The sequence below is a fragment of the Panthera pardus genome, unplaced genomic scaffold (genome assembly GCF_024362965.1).
Source record: "Panthera pardus isolate Hobbes unplaced genomic scaffold, ASM2436296v1 HiC_scaffold_1, whole genome shotgun sequence".
Lineage (NCBI taxonomy): Eukaryota > Metazoa > Chordata > Mammalia > Carnivora > Felidae > Panthera > Panthera pardus.
The window spans coordinates 57,825,454-57,845,542 of NW_026526654.1; the positions used below are offsets into that span (position 1 = coordinate 57,825,454).

The 20,089-nt window shown below is 35.1% G+C and overlaps 1 pseudogene; it reads right to left on the reverse strand.

The window, feature by feature from the left end:
- Positions 1–4,494: 4,494 nt before the first annotated feature.
- LOC109265828 (nuclear ubiquitous casein and cyclin-dependent kinase substrate 1-like) lies at positions 4,495–5,481 on the reverse strand (annotated as a pseudogene).
- Positions 5,482–20,089: the final 14,608 nt, after the last annotated feature.

A 20,089-nucleotide genomic window follows, 5' to 3' on the forward strand; every position in this document is an offset into this window, starting at 1 on the left:
TCCAACAATTGCCAATGCCACTTGATGACTCTTATCTAAGTTAATGATCACATTAGAAATTGAGATGTAGTGATTTTTAAGAGATTTATAATTTCATCTACATTGATTAGCTTTCATCTCTAAAGTAGAACTTCTGCTGATTGTGCAGGGCTATTCATCTCTATGGGATGCACTTTGTACTCCATAGGAATGATAATGATCAGTTCTTTACTTAGGTTTCCTCTAAAACTCTTACCTAGAAATCATAATTTTTCAACATAATTTTCCTTGTTTCTGCTTTGTGATAGACGACTTATAGAATTATAAAATTATTTTCATTGTTCAAATGTCCATATTAACCCCCAAAATCTACAGATTCAATGCAATCCCTATCAAAACACCAATTGCATTTTTCACAAAACTAGAAAAAATAATCCTAGAATTTGCATGGAACCACTAAAGATCCCAAATAACCAAAGCAATGTAGAGAAAGAAGAACAAAACTGGAGCTATCACAATTCCAGATTTCAATATATACCACAAAGCTATAGTAATCAAAACAGTATGGTACTGGCACAAAAATAGATACATAGATCAGAATAACAGAATAGAGAGCTCAGAAATAAATCCATGATTATAAGATAAATTTATGAAAAAGGGGCAAGAATATACAATGAAGAAAAAGCATATTCAATATATGGTGCTGGGAAAACTGGACAAGTAAAAGAATGAAACTGGTCCACCTTTTAACACCATACACAAAAATAAGCTCTAAATGTGAGACCTGAAACCATAAAAATCCTAGGAGAGAACACAAAGTAATTTCTCTGACATCAGCCACAGTAACATTTTTCTAGATATGTCTCCTAAGGTAAGGGAAACAAAAGCAAAAATAAACTATTGGGACTGCATCAAAATAAAAAGCTTTTGTGCAACAAGAAAACCACCAGAAAAAGAAAAAGGCAACCTACTGAATAGGAGAAGATATCTGTGGATGATAAATCTTATAAGGGGTTATATTCAAAATATAAACAGAACTTATATGACCCAATACCAAAAAAACAATCTGATTAAAAAATGGGCAGATGACCTGAGTAGACATTTTTTCCATTGAAACCATACAGATAGACAAGACACATGAAAAGATGGTCAACATCATTAATTATCAGGGAAATGAAAATCAAAAGCATAGTGAAACATCACCTTATACCTGTTAGGATGGCTAAAGTCAGAAGATAATATATAACAAATACTGGTGAGGATGTGCAGAGATGAACCCTTGTACACTTTGATGGATATAGCTCTATGGAAAACAGTATGGAGTTTCTTGAAAAAATTAAAAATAGAACTACCACATACATGATCCAGTAAGTGCACTACTGGATATATGCCCAAAGAATACAAAAACACTAGGAGCACCTGGGGACTCACTTGTTTAAGCATCTGACCTTGGTTTCAGCTCAGGTCATGATCTTACAGTTCATGGGTCTGAGCCCTGTATGGGGCTCTGCATTCACAGTAAAAAGCATGCTTGGGATTCTCTCTCTTTCTTTCTGTCCTTTCCTCCTTGTGTTCTCTCTCTCTCTCTCAAAAATAAATACATTTAAAAAGAATAAAAAACACTAATTCAAAAGTATATATGCACCCCTATGTTTATTGCAGCATTATTTATGGTAGCCAAGACTGGAAACAACTTAAGTGTCCATCAACAGATGAATGGATAAAGAAGATGTGGTGTACATATGTATGTATGTATGTGTGTATAAATAAATATACATATATAGCAAAATATATAATGTACAAGTGTAAATATACATATTTAGAATATTATGCAGCCATAAAAAGTATGAGATCATGACATATGAGACAACATGAATGGACCTAGATGGTATTATGCTAAGTGAAATAATTTAGGTGCAAAAAGACAAATCCCATATTATTTCACTCGTAAGCTGAACCAAAACAAAACAAAACAGAATCAGACTTCAAAACACAGAGAACAGGGACACCTGGGTGGGTCAGTCAGTTGAGTGTCCGACTTCAGCACAGGTCACAATCTCACAGTTCGTGAGTTCGAGCCCCGGGTCAGGCTCTGTGCTGACAGCTCAGAGCCTGGAGCCTGCTTCCAATTCTGTGTCTCCCTCTCTCTGGTCCCTCCCCCACTCGCTCTCTCTGTTAAAAGTAAATAAACATTAAAAAAAAAAAAAAACACAGAGAACTGATGATTGCCAGAGGGGAAGGGAGTTGGAGAGTTCAGCAAAATGGGTGAATGGGAGTGGGTGATACAAGCTTCCAGTTATGGAATGAATAAATCATGAGAATAAAAGGCACAACAGAAGGAATACAAGCAATGATATTAATAGCAATGTATCAAGACAGATGGAAGCTACACTTATAAACACAGCATAATGGGGGCACCTGGGTGTCTCAGTTGGCTGAGGGTCTGACTTTCAGCTCAGGTCATGATCTCACGGTTCGTGGGTTTGAGCGCTGCATCAGGCTCCGTGCTGGCAGTTCAGAGCCTGGAGGCTGCTTGGGATTCTGTCTCCCTCTCTCTCTGCCCCTCCCCCACTCACACTCTGTCTCTCTCAAAAGCAAATAAACATCAAAAAAATAAAAATAAACACAGCATAATATACAAACTTGCCAGATTGCTATATTGTACACCTGGAACTAATGTAACATCATGTGTCAACTGTACTCTAAAAAATAAAAATGTAAAGAATAAAAAAATAATTATTTTATTAAAGTGATTTAACATATCACTGTAGCTACTTGGGAATGACAATATGAATTGTTTCTTTTCTTTGTTTCAGATTGCTATTTAAACTCTCTTCAATATCTGAAAATAACCTAGTCGTAGCCCTTACCAAATCTATCATCATATGAATTGACGAAATTCAATTCATCCAGATCTACCATTCTTGACTAGGAACATTTTTTTTCTTTTTGCAATTTTTCAATGGATGAATTGTTGTATGTGAATTGGTCATACTATAACCCTGATATTCTCTTGTTTTTCATCCTTCCACAACAAGGCAACTTTTCTCCATCTACAGTGATTACAGTAATGCTCTTTTAATTGGATTGAGGAATTCTTTACATAAAAAAAAAATAGTCCTCATTCCTAGCAATCATCTTCAGAAACCTTTAGGGTATTATGTCATAAGACTGTCTTGTATATAAAATCATTTAGTTTTATCAATATGTTTTTGCTGTTAAGTTTCACATTGATTGGTACTTTATTTGCTTAAAACCTAAACATTGTCAGTTGAAAAGAAATCCACTCTGGTGTCTAGATCTTGCCATTTAAATTCTAGGTTTGCTTTTTGTTTTTTGGGTTTTTTTATGTATGTATTTATTTATTTTTGATACTTGGTAAAATTTTATCCAAGAAGCAGAATACACACACACACACACACACACACACACACACACACATATATTTAAAAACAGAGGCTTGCCTGGGTGGTACAGTCAGTTAAGCATCCAACTTTGGATCAGGTCATGATCTCATGGTTCATGGGTTTGAGCCCCGCATTGGGCTTTGTGCTGACAGCTCAGAGCCTGGAGCCTGCTTTGGATTCTCTGTCTCCCTTTCTCTTTCTGCCCTTCCCTGCTCGTGCTCTGTCTCCTCAGTCTCTCAGAAATTAAAAAAATAAATTAAAAAAAAAGTAAAAACAGGAACCATTAGACAATGAAATAGGAAACTAAGAGTGATTTAAGTTTTGGTGGCCCTTGACTATTTTTTTTTTTAATTTCCTTAAAGACTGTATCAAGATAAAAGGATGGTTTTGGGCAGCTCTGGTTCTGGGTCTCTTGGGGCTAACAAGTGATGAAATTAAAAACAAAGCAAAACAAAAACACTCTCAAACAGGTCAGATAACACCATTCCCTGCCCTGCCCCCAAGATAAAAAAATATGAATACTTTTAGTAATAATTCAGAATTCATCTTTATCTCCTACCTGCTTCATCAGTGGAAGTTTTTTGTTTTTTGTTTTTTTTTAGACATTTATACTGTGTATATAGGTATAAACATGTATTAGATGACAAGTGTTATTTTTAAGTCCAGGTAGAGAAAGAAGCAATCATTTTTAACTAAAACACTTCTACATTTTTTGATTATTGTTCAACTTGCTACCATTTAGAAAAAAAGCAAAATTTCCATAGTGTTCATTTCAAATCTTACTGCTTTACAACTGTGGTATACCTTCCACTAAAAATAAAAATATGAAGCAGTCAATCCAGTGATTCCTTAGACATGGCTTCCATTGGGAAGAGATGGGAAGGACGTGATGGCAAAGAGAGGACCAATAGATAAAAGGTAAGTTAAACATACAAGAGTTTTCTTTAAAGAAAGAAAAAGAAAATGTTTCAAGAAAAAGGAAAAACATTGAAAGCCCATGTGTCAAGCTATAACCAAAACCATGTTCTATCTTAAGTAGGTTTTGTTTTTTACCCCTTTTTCTTTTTTCTCTTTTTTCTCTTTTTTTTCAGATAAAATCTCTCCCCAAACCATCATCACTTTTTTAATGCTGCCCACACTGTGCTTCATCTTCAGATCCTTCATCTCCAAATTTCTCAGGTGGAGGGCTTGCAGAAGGTTTCTTTTCTGGAGAGCTTTCTGGTTCCTCCTCTTTGGGAGAAGGAGTCTTTTCCTTTGATGCCCTGGAAGCTGTTGGAGAGAGCCTTCTTCCCTTTGCCTTTCTTTCACGGGGATTGGTGTCACTGCAGCCTTTAGCCTGAGTTTGGGAATTTGCTTTACTTTTCTCTCAGGTTTGGACTTTTTAGTCATCTTTTTTTTTCTTTTCTATTTTTAAATAACTTTAAAGTCTATTTATTCATTTTGAGAGAGAGAGAGAGAGAGAGAACACGAGCAAGGGAGGGGCAGAGAGAGAGAGGGAGGGAGAGAATCCCGAGCAGACTCCTCCATGCTGCCAGCACAGAGTTCAACACAGGGCTCAATCCAACCAACTGTGAGATCATGACCTGAGTCAAAAATCAAGATTCAGGCCCATAACCAACTGATCCACCCAGGCACCCCTGTTTTTATTTTTTGAACTGCCATAGTCACTTTCATTATTGTCTTCTATTAGGAAATCATCTCAGCCAGAATCTTTCTCATGGAATGGTGCCTCATCCTCCACTTCTTGTTCTTCTCCACTGCCCACATCTTCTATGAGCCTCTCTCTGTGTTTGGAAGCTACTTTAGAGCCCGCCTGTCATTGCTGGAACACACTTTTGTGACCTTCTTTTGCATCTTCACACTGTCCTCTGCTGAGTGAGAATCATCCTTCTTGGTCTCCACATCTTTTTCTTCTGAGTTCTCACCGTCTTCTTATGAATTCATTCAAGATCGCCTCTTAATTTTAACTTCTCAGGAAGATGATTGAATTTTCTTAGCTGGAGTGTCTAAATCTCTTCCATAATCTTCATCAGCATCATCAGATTCCTGAAACTGAATAATCAATGACCTTTCTATTTCTGACAGGCTGAGACATGTTTGTTGTCAAAACAGGACCCAGTGTAGAAGCCGAAGACCAGGACCCCTCTTCCCAACTTTGGTCAATGGGGCCATTGATGTGGAACCTGGAGCTGCTGGCTTCTCAAACTCCACTGCTTCTTGGTTCAGTGCCCCTTAATCAGACAGGCCCCCCTTCTCCCCCATCTCTTCCTTCTTATTTTTTTATTAATTTGTCTTTTGGGGCTTCCTAGGAACTTACCTATTTAAATAAAGGCCACATTGATACAGTAACCCAAGTCCTTTTGTACCCAGTGGAGTCAGTTTTCCTAACCTAGCATACTGCAAGTGCTGGTCTAATCTAACGTGGATAAACATGTTATTGAAGAAGGTTTTCAGCAATATTTCATCAAATAAACTTAGATTGACATTCAGATTTTCCCAGTATAAACCTGTTGATGGTGTGATTAGGGCTTGACAAAGATCATAACTTTGTAAAATTATGAAACTGATCACTGATATCCATGTGAAGTCCTCTTTCAAACAGTTGGTTTAAGTTGCAAAGTTTTAAAAACTGAGCATGGTAGAAAATATGTAATACTGAACTATTCTCACCCTTTGGGGTTGTGTCACAGTCCTAGAACTCTGAAGAAGTCCACGTTTTATCATGAACAGAGGAGATAATTCTATCAATGGCCAGACTAGAATATTACTTGAATCCTAAAATACAGTATTATCATATCTGCCTACAGTCAACTCTAAAAATACTTGTCAGAGTAGATAGCTGTGTTTCTATCAAACCTCCAAGATAAAGTTACATGGTTATTTTTTGTGTCAAATTGTCAATACCTGCTTTCGTGGAAGAATTTAATATGAGATTTGTTTTTACTGTAATAAAACACCTGGTGTCTCAGTTGTGAGGAAAAGGAACTATGTCCTAACCTACCTTTAATTATGTGAGATTATTTATATTATTGATATCTACCAAAAGAACTCGACAATAATGAATAATCAAATTGGATCTGGTAAGTTAGCAAGAAAGAGCACCAAAATATTAATACTGCATATGGCTGGATAGTATGGAAAGACTTCCTCTGTTTAAATTTAAAAGAATGTACTAAACTTTAAAGGAATTATATTATATCCAAATTCAATAGACTACTGGATGCTTAAAAAGTTCTATAGCCCTCTCATCTGACCAACAGTGTATCATACCATAGCTAAAGCCATAATTTTGAGAAAAGTATTCAGACATTCTCAGTTACCATTTATTTGAAGCAATAATGGTAATTTCAAAGAGAATATATTCTTTCATGCAGTATTTCAGCTTAGGTGAAAACCCAGAAATTACATCACTTATATTTCCAGCACATCTTTGATCCTGGCTCCTAAAGTGACACTGTTTCACTGATAAAAATGTAATGTAATATATATGATTTTACTTAGGCATACCTTATTAAACATATCTTTATTTATTATCAGAAAGAAAACATTACAGAATCATATTACATTACTGTAAGGACTTTATTACCAGATTTAAGGATGTCAATATAATGTAATAAAATTACTTTAAAATGATGAAAGGAATAAAACATTCTGCTAGAAAGCTCATAAAGAGCATAGGATGGAAACATGAGATAAATACTGTATACAATAATTTAATAAATGTTACATTTAATGTTATTAGTGGTAGATTCCAGTCATGCCATATTTTATTTAAAAGTTTACATGCCAAGATAACAAAAAGATGCCCAAGGATTGCTCAAATTCTATCATTTAATATATGTATGCAGTAATATATGAAGGGAAAAAGAGTGTTATATATTCTCTCTAATATCTCTTATTATTTTATGGTACAAGTTTAGTATACTGCAGATATATCTGTGAGTATAAATCAATATTAGAAACAAAAGCCATATGACTATCACTTTTTTTCAATGGAGAAACAAAATGGATAATTGTTCCATTTGCTACATTTTATTAATTCTAAGATACATTTAATCATATAATGCTCCTTTCAATAATTTACTACTATGTATGAGAAGAATAATGCAAATTAAACTATAACCCAATTCTTTCTTTTTCCTCGTGAATCCTTATGACAATCTTGTTATTTTATGACAATCTTTCCTGTTACAATCCCAAGTCGTAGGTATCAGGCCTATGCCTCCCTTTCATGCTGGGGAGAAACCAATATTCCTCAAACCATTAATACTGAGATTTCAATATAGAACTGGACCGGTGTTGGGTCTACCTCCAGGGAAGATGGCAGAGTTGAGGGATTCTAAGCTTACCTCAACATATAGATACACCTAGATAACACACAATCAGTATAAATAACCCAGAAAATAACCCACCCAAAGACTGGCAGAACAGACACTCCACAGCCAAATAGGCCACATTGAAAACAGTAGGAAAGGCAGAGACGCCGGGAACCAAACTGAACCAGGAGGGAGGATCACTGCAAACAGAGAGGACAGAAAGGAGCACACTTCATATCAGGCACCACGGGCATGGGGGACCCACACTGGAAAGAAAAATTGTCATAACATTTGGCTTTGAAAACCAGAAGGCTCTAATTTTGTGAGTTCATACAGTTAGCGGGGCTTAACACCTAGAAATATAAAAATCAGCAGGCCTGGCTCTGGGAGAGCCAGAGGGCCATAGGAAACTGAGTACCCACCCTTAAAAAGATAGCATATCAAATAACTCCACTGTGAGACAGCATAGTAACAGCAGTTTGAAAAATGCCTGGGGTATATGGCAAAGAGATTTATTTGCTAATGTCAGAACATTTGCAAGAGAGGCAGGGATCTTTAGATTTCTCCAAAACAAAAGAGCCATTTCCCTCTCCCAGCCCCCAGCCTAGATACAACACTGGAACTAGTGTGAATACTCTCCATCCTGCTTGCTAATAGTGTCCCCTGCCCATACATTTTCTTGACAACCCACCATCTCAGGAGTTCTCCAAAGTAACTCCAGGTCTCCTCCAATAGCAGACCTTTGCAAACATTAACATCATATGACCTGACCCTGTGCTTTCCTGCAGTGTTGCTCAATACAACACGTCTCTGGCAGGAGTCCATGCAAAGCAACACCACGAGCTTGGCATTGTGCAAAAAGCAATCACAAAGCCCAGCACCACTGAAAACTGACTCCTGCCTAGAGGAGAGGGGAAGATAACCACACACAGAGCCCAACTATAGTCCCAGCAATGGGACTATAGTCAAGCCTGACTGTAGGCCCCATCAACCAATGAAAAGGGCACTAAGAGAAAGCATCCTGCAGTTTGGTGTGATCATAGTTCTGTCAAATGCCTGCTCTGATCCAACTCAAGTCCAAACCGGCCCCAGACTGTCTCACTAAAAATACAAGGCCACCTTGAGCTTGAGTAATATCAGACAAAACCTGCCCACAACAGGCAAAGAGAGCCATGGCAGATGACTGGACTGAGGCAAGCAAAACTCAGCCACAACAACAGGGCACACATAACACACATAGGAGACATCCCTGAAGCATCATGTTCTGGTGAACTGGGGACACTGGACTACAGAGTACCATAGGACCTTGTCTTCATTAGGCCACTACTTTCAAGAGAAGGAGAAGTAGCTGACTTTCCTAACAGAGACAAAGAGTTAGACAGTATGAGACACAGGAGGATGTCCCAAATGAAAGAACAGGACAAAATCACAGCAAGAGAACTAGGTGAAACACAGACAAGTAATACCCTGATAGAAAAGTTAAAGTAATGTTCACAAAAATACTCACCAGACTTGAGAAAAGAGTGGAGGATCTAGTGAGACCCTCAACAAAGGGATAGAGAACATAAAAAAGAACAAATAAGAGATGAATAACTCAATAAGTGAAATTAACAATACACTAGTTGGGGGGGGGGGTGCGCCTGGGTGGTTCAGTTGGCTAAGCGACCAACTTCAACTCAGGTCATGATCTTACAGTTCGTGGGTTCAAGCCCTGCATTGGGCTCTGTGTTGACAGCTCAGAACCTGGAACCTGCTTCAGATTCTGTGTCTCCCTCTCTCTCTGCCCCTGCCTCACTCCTGCTGTGTTTCTCTCTCTCTTTCAAAATTAAATAAACATTAAAAAAATAAAAAAAAATACACTAGAGGGAATAAATAGTAGACTAGAGGAAGTAGAAGAACTAATCAGCAACCTGGAGGACAGAGTAATGGAAAGCAATCAAGCAATGAACAATATAAAGAAAAAAGAATAATAAAATATGAGAATAGATTAAGGGAATTCAATGACACCATCAAGTGTAATAACATTTGCAGAAGGAGAAGAGATAAAAGGGAACAGATTATTTATTTGAAGAAATAATAGCTGACAACTTTCTAAATCTGGGAGAGGCAGGGGAGAAATCCAAGTCTAGGAGGCAAAGAGATACTCCAACAAAATCAATCCAAGGAGGTCCACCCCAAGATATATAGTAATTAAAAAGGCACGAAGTACTGATAAAGAGAATTTTAAGAGAAGCAAAAGAAAACAGTTACATGCAAGGTAAACGTTGTAAGACTATTAGCTGATTTTTCTGCAGAAACTTTGCAGGCTGAGAATGCCATGATATATTCAAAGTGCTGAAATAAAACAAACAAAAACAACAAAGAACAAAAAAACCCTGCAGACAAGACTATCCAGAGAGGCTATCATTCAGAATACAAAGAGAGATAAACAGTTTTCCAGATAAAAGTTAAAGGAATCCAGCATTGCTGGGTGGCTCATTCTGTTAAGCACCTGACTCTTGATTTCATCTCACGTCATGATCTTGCATTTTTATGAGTTCAAGCCCTGCATTTGTTTCTGCACTGGTAACATGGAGCCTTCTTGGGATTCTCTCTCTCTCCCTCTTTCTCTTCCCCTCTCCTATCCACACTGTCTCTCTCTCAAAATAAATAAACTTTAAACAAAAGTTAAAGAAATCCATCACCACTAAATAAGCCATACAAGAAATGTTAAAGGGGACTCTTTGAATGGAAAGGAAAGACCATAAGTAAGAGTAAGAAAAGCAGGAAGCACAGAAACAGTAATATTAGTCAAGGGATTCACAAAATAAAAAGAAGTAAAGTAGGACACCATATACCTAAAAAATGTGTGTGGGGGTGGGGGGGGGTGAGGGAGTAAGAATTTAGTGCTTTTTAGAATGGGTTCAAACTTAAGGGACCATCAATTTAATATAGACTGCTATATGCATATGATGTTATATATAAATAGTAACCACAAATAAAAATGTGAAAGAAGGGAGTGAGAGAAAAAAGGAAGAGAGAAGTACAAAAACAACTGTAAAACAAATTTAAAAATGACAATAAGTACATATCTACCCATAATTACTTTGAATATAAATGGACTAAATTTTCCAATCAAAACGCATAGGGCAAAGGAATGGATAAGAAAGCAAGACATATCTATACGCTGCCTACGAGGGACTCATTTCAGACCTAAAGACACATGCAGATTGAGAATGAAGGTCTAGAAATACATTTACCAAGCAAATTTAAGTGAAAACAAAGGTAGGGTGGCAATACTTTTATAAGATAAAATAGACATTAAATACTCTAACAAGAGACAAAAAAGGACCCTATAATATCTTAAAGGGAATAATCCAACAAGAATATATAACAATTGTAAATATTTATACATACGACATAGGAGCAGACAAATGCATAAAGCAGCTATTAGCAAACATAAAGGAAGTAATCAATAGTAATACAATAATAGTAGAGGACCTTAACACTGCACTTACATCAATAGATACATAATCCAAACAGAAAACCAACAAGGAAACTGTGGCTTTGAATGACACAATGGACTTAATGGATCTAACAGATATATTCAGGATATTCTATTTCCAAACAATGGAATACATATTCTTTTTCAAGTGCACATGGAACATTCTCCAGAACAGATCCCATGTTAGGTCACAAAACAAGTCTCAACAAATGCACAAAGATGGAAGTCATACCATGCATCTTTTCCCACCACAATACCATGAAACTAGAAATCAACCACAAGAAAATCTGAAAAGAACATAAATACATGGAGAGTAAATAACACGCTCCTATATAATGAATAGGTCAACCAAGAAATCAAAGAGGAAATAAAAGAAAAAAAAAACCTGGAACAAATGAAAATGAAAATACAATTGTCCAAAATGTCTGGGATACAGCAAAAGGTTTCCTAAGAGGGAAGTTTATAGCAATACAGGCTTAACTCAAGAAGCAAGAAAAATCTCAAACAACCTAAATTTATGCCTACCAGAGCTGGAAAAACAAGAACTAAACACCACCAAACCATTAAAAAGAAGTAAATAATAAAGAGTAGAACAGAAATAAGTGAAATAGAAACTTAAACAATAGAAAAAAAATCAATGAAAACAGGAACTAGTTTTTTTTAACTTTAATGTTTATTTTTGAGAGACAGAGAGAGAGAGAGAGAGAGCACACAAATGGGGAGAGGCAGAGAGAGAGGAAGACACAGAATCTAAATCAGGTTCCAGACTCCAAGCTGTCTGCACAGAGCCTGATGTGGGACTTGAACTAACAAACTGCAAGATTATGACCTGAGCTGAAGTCAGATGCTTTACTGACTGAGCCACTCAGGTGCCCCAGGAACTAGTTCTTTGAAAAGATTAACAAAATTGATAAGCCTTTAGCCAGATTCATAAAAAAGAGATAGAAAGAACAGAAAGAGAGATGAGACTGAGACAGAGAGAGAGAGGACTCAAATAAAATTCAGAACTGAAAGAGGAGAAATAACCATTAATAACAGAGAAAACAAAGGATTTAAGAGAATATTATAAAAAAATTAAATGCCAACAAATTGGACAACCTAGCATATATGGATAAATTTTTGGAAACATAAAATCTCCCAAAGCTGAATCAGGAAGAAATAGGTCATTTGAACAGATTATCAGCAATGAAATGAAATCAGTATTCAAAAAACTCTCAAGGAACAAAAATCCAAGACCAGATGGCTTCACAGGTGAATTCTACCGAACATTTAAAGAAGACATAATACTTGTCCTTCTCAAAGCTGTCCTTTTATTTCAACAAACAGAAGAAGAAGGAAAACTTTCCAATTCATCCTGTGAGGCCAGCATTACCTGGATATCAAAATCCATTGAAGAAACTACCAAAAAGAACGACAGGCCCATATCTCTAAAAAAACATAAATGCAAAAACCCTCAACAAAATATTAGTAACCTGATTCCAATAATACATTTAAAAAATCATTCACTACAATCAAGTGGGATTTATTCCTGAGTTAGAAGAATGGCTCAATATTTGCAAATTAATCAGTGTTATATATCATATCAACGAGTGAAAGAATAAAACCATCTGATCATTTCAATAGATGCAGGCAAAGCATTTGACAACACCCATTCATGATGAAAACCCTCAACAACATAGGTTGAGAGGGAACACATCTCAACATAATAGTGGCCATGTATGAAACACCCACAGTTAACATACGCAATGGAGAAAAACTGAGAGCTTTTCCCGTAAGGTCAGGAACAAGACAAGGATGTCCACCCTCACCACTTTTATTTAACATAGTACTGGAAGTCCCAGTCACAGCAATCACACAAGAAAAAGGAATACAAGGCATCCAAATTGGTTAAGTAAGAAGTAAAAGTTTCACTATTTGCATAGGATATGCTATGTAGAAAAGCCTAACAATGCTATCAAAAAAGGACAAGAACTGATAAATGAATTCAGTAAAGTCACAGGATACAAAATCAATGTAGAGAAAGTTATTACATTTTTTATACACTAATAATGAAGCTAATAATGAACTATACACTAATAATGAAAAAGAAATTAAGAAAACAATCCCATTTTCAATTGCACCAATAGCAGTAAAACACCTCAGGATAAATTTAACCAAACAGATGCAAGACTGTACTCTAAAAAATAGAAAATATTGATGAAAGAAATTGAAGATGACACAAATAAATGGAAAAGTATTTCAGGCTCATGGATGGAAAAACAAATATTGTTAAAATACCCATACTACCCAAAGCAGTCTACAGATTTAATGCAATCCCTATCCAAATACCAATAGGATTTTTCACAGAACTAGAACAAACAATCCTAAAACTTGAATGGAACCACAAAAGACCCTGAAAAGCCAAATCAATCTTGAAAAAGAATAACAAAACTTGAGGTATCACAATTCTAGACTTCAAGTTATATTATAAAGCTATAATAATCTAAACAGTCTGGTACTGGCACAAAAATAGACATATAGATTAATAGAATAGAATAAAAAAATCCAGAAATAAACCCACAACTATATCCTCAATCTCCAACAAAGGAATCAAGAATATGTAAGGGGAAAAAAGACAGTCCCTTCAACAAATGGTGTGAGGAAAACTTGACAGCTACAGACAAAGAATGAAACCAGACCACTTTCTTACATCATACACAAATAAACTCAAAATGGATTAAGGACCTAAATGTGAGACCTGAAACCATAAAAATCATAGAAGAGAAGACATGCAGTAATATCTCTGACATCACCTGTGGCAACATTTTTCTATATACGTTTCCTAAGGCACGGGAAACAAAAGCAAAAATACACTATTGGAACCATATCAAAATAAAAAAGATTCTGCACAGCAACACAAACAAACAAACAACAACAACAACAAAAACCTACAATTGAGGAAGCAAAAAGAGAGCCTACTGAATGGGAGAAAATATTTGTAAATGACATATCTGATGAAGTATCTATAAGTTATCTATATGTTAGTATCTATAAGATACAAAGAATTTGTGCAACTCAACACTAAAAACAATCCCGTTTAAAAATGAGCAGAAGACATGGACATTTTGACCAAAGTAGACATCCAGATGGCCAACAGACACGTGAAAAGATGCTCAACATCACTAATCATCACAGAAATGAAATTCAAAAGCACAATGAAATATCACCTAACACCTGTCAGAATGGCTAAAATCTGTAAGATAATAAGCAAGAAGTATTGGCTGGGGAGGAAAAGCCACCTTTGAAAATTCCCACAGCTGGTGGGACTGCAAACTGGTGCACCACTGTAGAAAACAGTAGGAAGGTTCCTCAAAAAGTTAAAAATAGGATTGCCACATGATCCAGAAATTATACTACTGGGTATTTTCCAAAAGAATAGGAAAACACTAATTTGAAAAGATATTTGCATCCCCATGTTCATTGCAGCGATATTTACAATAGCCAAACTATGGAAGCAGTTCAAGTACCCATTAATTGATAAATGAGTAAACACACATATGCAATGGAGTATCACTCAGCCATAGAAAAAAGAATGAAATTTTATCATTTGCAGCAACATGGATGGATGTACAACGTACAATACTAAGTAAAATAAGTCAGAGAAAGAAAAATACCATATAATTTCAGTCATGTGGAATCTAAACAAAAGAAACGAACAAAGGAAAAAAAGAGAGAAACAAAAACAGACTCTGGAAATATAGAGAAAAAAACTGTTGATTACCAGAGGGGTGGTGTGTGGGGGGTGGGTGAAATTGGTGACGGGTAACTATACAGTAATCATAAAGAGTACTGAGTATATGTAAAATTGTCGAATTACTATACTGTAGACCTGAAACTTGTATAACACTGTATGTTAATTATACTGAAGTAAAATATAATTAAAACAACAGGGGCAGTCAGTTAAGCGTCTGAACCTTGATTTCAGCTCAGATTATGATCTTACGTTTCTGGAGTTCAAGCCCTACATTGGGCTGCGTGCTTAACAGCGTGGTTGCTTGAGATTCTTTCTCCCTCTCTCTCTGTCCCTCTACTTACCCCCTCTCAAAATAAATAAATACACTTTTAAAATAATAAAATAAATATTAGAAAGAAAGAGAAAGAAGAACAGGACCTGTATTGCTGCCACGTCATCTGTTGCTAAATATCTGCTTCTTTCAGGAACATGTCTGTTTCTTTATGCAGCTAAAAACACCACAATCAGAGCTTTTCTTCTACATTCTGACATTCCGCTTGCCAAAATCACTGCATTCTGGCCTAAAATACAATGGGTCAAGGGAAACCCATGTTTCTGATACTGTTCCTGTTTCTGCAAATTTTCACAAATAAATGCTTCTTTAGCAGAGTTCGTGGATGTGTTTTGTAAAATTTTGACTTTGTTTTAGACAGAAATATTACAATCATTGAGTGAGCTACCTTAAATTTAATAGATGTTTTTCATATATATCAATTTAGGGCACATATAAACAAAAATGCATACATGAAAGATACATTAGAGATTGCTAAATATTCCCTCTCATTCATAGCCTAAATCTTGTATATTAATTTTGCAATCACGGTCAACAATTTCATGTTTCCACATAATGCATTACTCTTTGCCCTCAAGAGCATGGTTATCCAGCCTTTATAGATAAGTACTGAATTATTGTCTACAGAATTTTCTTCTAAGCCACTGAAACCCATTTTTCAAATTTAGATGCTGATATTACATAAGTGTGTTTGATTTTACCATATTCATAGTTGTGTTTTTTCTCAAGAAAATTACTTATTGCTGGAATTTAAGCCTCTGTGCACAAAATCACCTGGAAGTTCTACAAATTGATAAATAATATATAATGTCCCACAGTAGTCTCTCCCTCCCTTAGTCCAAATTTTTCTAGGAATTGATAATTTCTTGTTTCATTTTTTTCCCATGGCCAGTGATTGAAAATTCTTTTGCATATTTCAGAGAAATAAAATAAGATAGCTTCCCTACTTGGGAGTGTCTTCCTTGTTCAAGTCCCATAAAGTATCTGCTTGTTGCTTTCAAGAAAATTTGAAATTGCAGCCACATTCCTTCAACGATGAATATTTGCTTCACTAATGTCTTATTTATGCCCTGTGGTTCTGCTTCTGTGCCTCTGCATACACAATTCCATTTTGTTTTTCAATGCTGAGACATAGTTGGACATTTTAAAAGACATTTAAAATGGTAATCAAACTTGACATGTGTAGTTCCAATAACGCACATGATTCTATTGAAGTAATTACAATATGAATAGCTCAGACCAAGGTCATACATGGCAGGTAATGACAGCTCTGTCATAACTGCTAACAGTCTTAAAGTGATTGTAAGACTATAACAATTGTGACAACAATTGTCAGATGCATCCCACTATAACAAATACTAAAATGTGCAAAAATACATTTCTCAGCATCAATGAAATATTCAGGTAGAATCAATGTGATAAGTTTTTGCATATATTGGGTAAAGGTTTTATCCTAGAATACAGATATAATTGCCTCACTTAATAAATTTTTTTCTACTAAGTCATGGTATTTTTTGTTATTGAGAGTATAGTTACTAGTAAGTATTAAATATGTTTTGGAATATATACATTTACATTTCCAAATGTGTCCCAATAAATCTCATGTATATTTTAAAACCTAAAAGTTCTCCCTAAAATATTTAATTAGTAATATAGATATAAGCCAGTGTTTTTGAAATTTTAGAGAAATATCAACTTTTCATAAAACATACTCAAAACTGAAGCTTTTAAAAAATATTTATTAATTTTGAGAAAGAGAGAGAGAGAAAACAGGGGAAGGGCAGAGAGAGACAGGGAGAGATAGTATCCCAAGCAGGCTACATGCTATCAGCACAGAGCCCGACACGGGGCTGGATCTCACAGGCTGTGAGATCACAACCTGAGCCAAACTCAAAAGAGTGAGACGCTTAACTGATTGAGCCACCCAGGTGTCCCCAAACTGATGCTATTAATGCACTGATAAAAAACTTTAGAAATACACAGCTTTTAAACATAAGGAGATATATGTCTATACTCATGCAGATATAAGAAGTCTTCATATAATTTTATTAAAACTTTGAAAGTAAAAAATCCCAACAAAAGGAAAATTTTAATTTACAATGTATCATGAGATTTACCTTGAAAATGAGACACTGGAAGGATTCCTATCAAAGGCCTATGAAATTGAAAAAGACATTTACTTATAGATTTACTTACATGGCATCCTGTAAAATGAAAAAACAGCAGTCATTATAGTTTTTAGCTATGTGTATAATGATCAAAATTATAAACAGTATTTAATACTAGTGAAAAGACCGAATGGAAAATTTTCTGGCTTCCCTTTCTTATTTTCTTTGTCCTTTGGGCTTTCTTAGTTCCATTAATTGTCCTAATCCTCAGTTCACAGCTATTCTCTTTGACATTCCCTTCATTTTCTTTCTTTCTTGGGTCCCTCCCTTCTTGTCTTCTCTCTTGTCCCCTTTACATCCATCGTTTCTTATATCTACTTTAGAAGAATAACAGAGGCAAGTTGGAAGGAGTTTTTATGGATACTTTGTTCTTTTCAGTGGAAAAGATTTCACATCTCTCTTCTATACGTTTGGACTTCTTTCCTAGAGCATAAACCACTATACCTTTCACAGAAGGTAAAAGTAACGAAAGGGTAAGGCAGAGAGTATATCAGTGATGACAGGAGACAAAGAAGTGAAGATCGGTAATAATATTTATTTAAAGTATATTTTATGGGAATACATTTATAAAAGTGAAGAAATTGTATGGTTCATTATTTTATTTCAAAATCAGCATTTGTATGACTACTATGCAGACCCAAAAGTGAGATATTATCAGCAATCAATATCCCCCGCCAGTACCTTCTCCCAGTCTCCCTCCCCTCTATTCACTTCCCAAAGTTACCTCTCAGTTGGACTTATATCACTATGCATTAGTTTTGCCTGTTTTTAAACTTTACAGTAATGGAATCATACAATATGTTTGTATTTGGCTTATTTTGTTTAATATATGTAAGTTCTTCTATTTTGGTGCATGTAGCAGTCATCTGTTCATTGCTATTGAATTATAATATGCAGTTTTAAGATATAACATTATTATCCACACACAATTGCAGAAGCTTTGGGTTGCATCTAGTTTGGGGCCATTATAAATGAATATTCTTGAACATGTCTTTGTCACACACACACACACACACACACACACACACACACACGTTTTATATATATCCATTATATTTTACAATTATGAATCCAACATCAAAATGGTAAAGAACATATCCATCACCCTCAAAAGCTTCCTTAAACCCTGTTTAATCCATTTTGTCTGCCTCTCCCCACATCCCCCAACCTATCACTTTCCCCAGATAATCTGTAATCTACTTACTGTTACTAAAGATCAATTTGCATTGTATAGAATTTAAGACAAATGAAATTATACAGGAGGTACTTTTTTTTTAAGTTCCTATAAATCTTTTTTACCCAGTTTTTTTGAGGAATAAATGATATAGATCACTGTATACGTTTAAGGCATAATTTTTGAGTTGACACATGTTTTTATTATTATTCCAACTAAATATATATATAATACATTTTCTAATTATTTCATGTTACTGAATTCAACCTGAATTCCACTGAAGCCAGAAAACATATATTACATAATTTGTTTCTCTGAAATTGGTGGAGACTTTCTTCAGAGCTCACCTTTCATCAATTTTGGTAACATTTCCTTGAGATACTACAAAAAGAATATTTATTATGTTATTGCATGAACAAAACAAGAAGTTAACAAGGAAACAGCAACTACCATAAAAAAAGAAAGAAGGAATGAAAGGAAGCAAGGAAGAAAGAAAGAAAAAAAAAGAATGAAAGAAAAAAAGAAAAGAAAAAAACAAACCCTAGAGTTGAAAAATACAATAACTAAACCAAAGAATTCAACAGAGTTTCAAAAGTAGACTCAACCATGCAGAAGAAAGAATCAGAAACCTGGAGGATGGGATATTGGAAATTACTCAAAGTGAAATAAGTGAGAAATATGTGAGACAGAGAAAAACAAATACTGTATAATCTCACTTATAGGTAGAATTAAAAAAAAAAAAACAAAGAAAACCACCTTATAGAAAAAGTGATCATACTTGCAGTTACCAGAGGTGGAGGGATGGAAGAGAGGAGGAATTTGAGGAAGGTACAAACTTCCAGTTATAAAATAAATAAGCACCAGGGATTATAATGTGCAACATGAGAACTATAGCTAACACTGCTATAAAGTTGTTTATAGAAACTATAGAAACACTCCTAGAAAGTTGTTCAGAGTTCTCACCACAAGGAAAAAAATATTTTTTTTGTATTTATTTGAGAAGATGGGCATTAGCTGAACCTATTGTAGTAATCATTTCATAATACATGTAATTCAAGCCATCATGATTTATGCCTTAGCTTATACAGTGATGTATGTCATTTATTCCTCAAAAAAACTGGGGAAAAAAGATTTATAGGAACTTTAAAAAAAGTACATCCTGTATAAATTTCATTTGTCTTAAATTCTATACAATGCAAATTGATCTTTAGTAACAGTAAGTAGATTACAGATTATCTAGGGAAGATGATAGGTTGGGGGATGTGGGAAGAGGCAGACAAAACGAATTAAACAGGGTATAAGGAAACTTTTGAGGGTGATGGATATGTTCTTTACCATTTTGATGTTGGATTCATAATTGTATACAGATATCAAAACATCAAATCATAAACTTTATTTAATTACTGGATGTCAATTACAACTCAATAGAGTTATAAAAATAAAATTTTAGACTATATATGTAGTTTCAACTTGTGGTTTTTTGGTTATATTGCATTT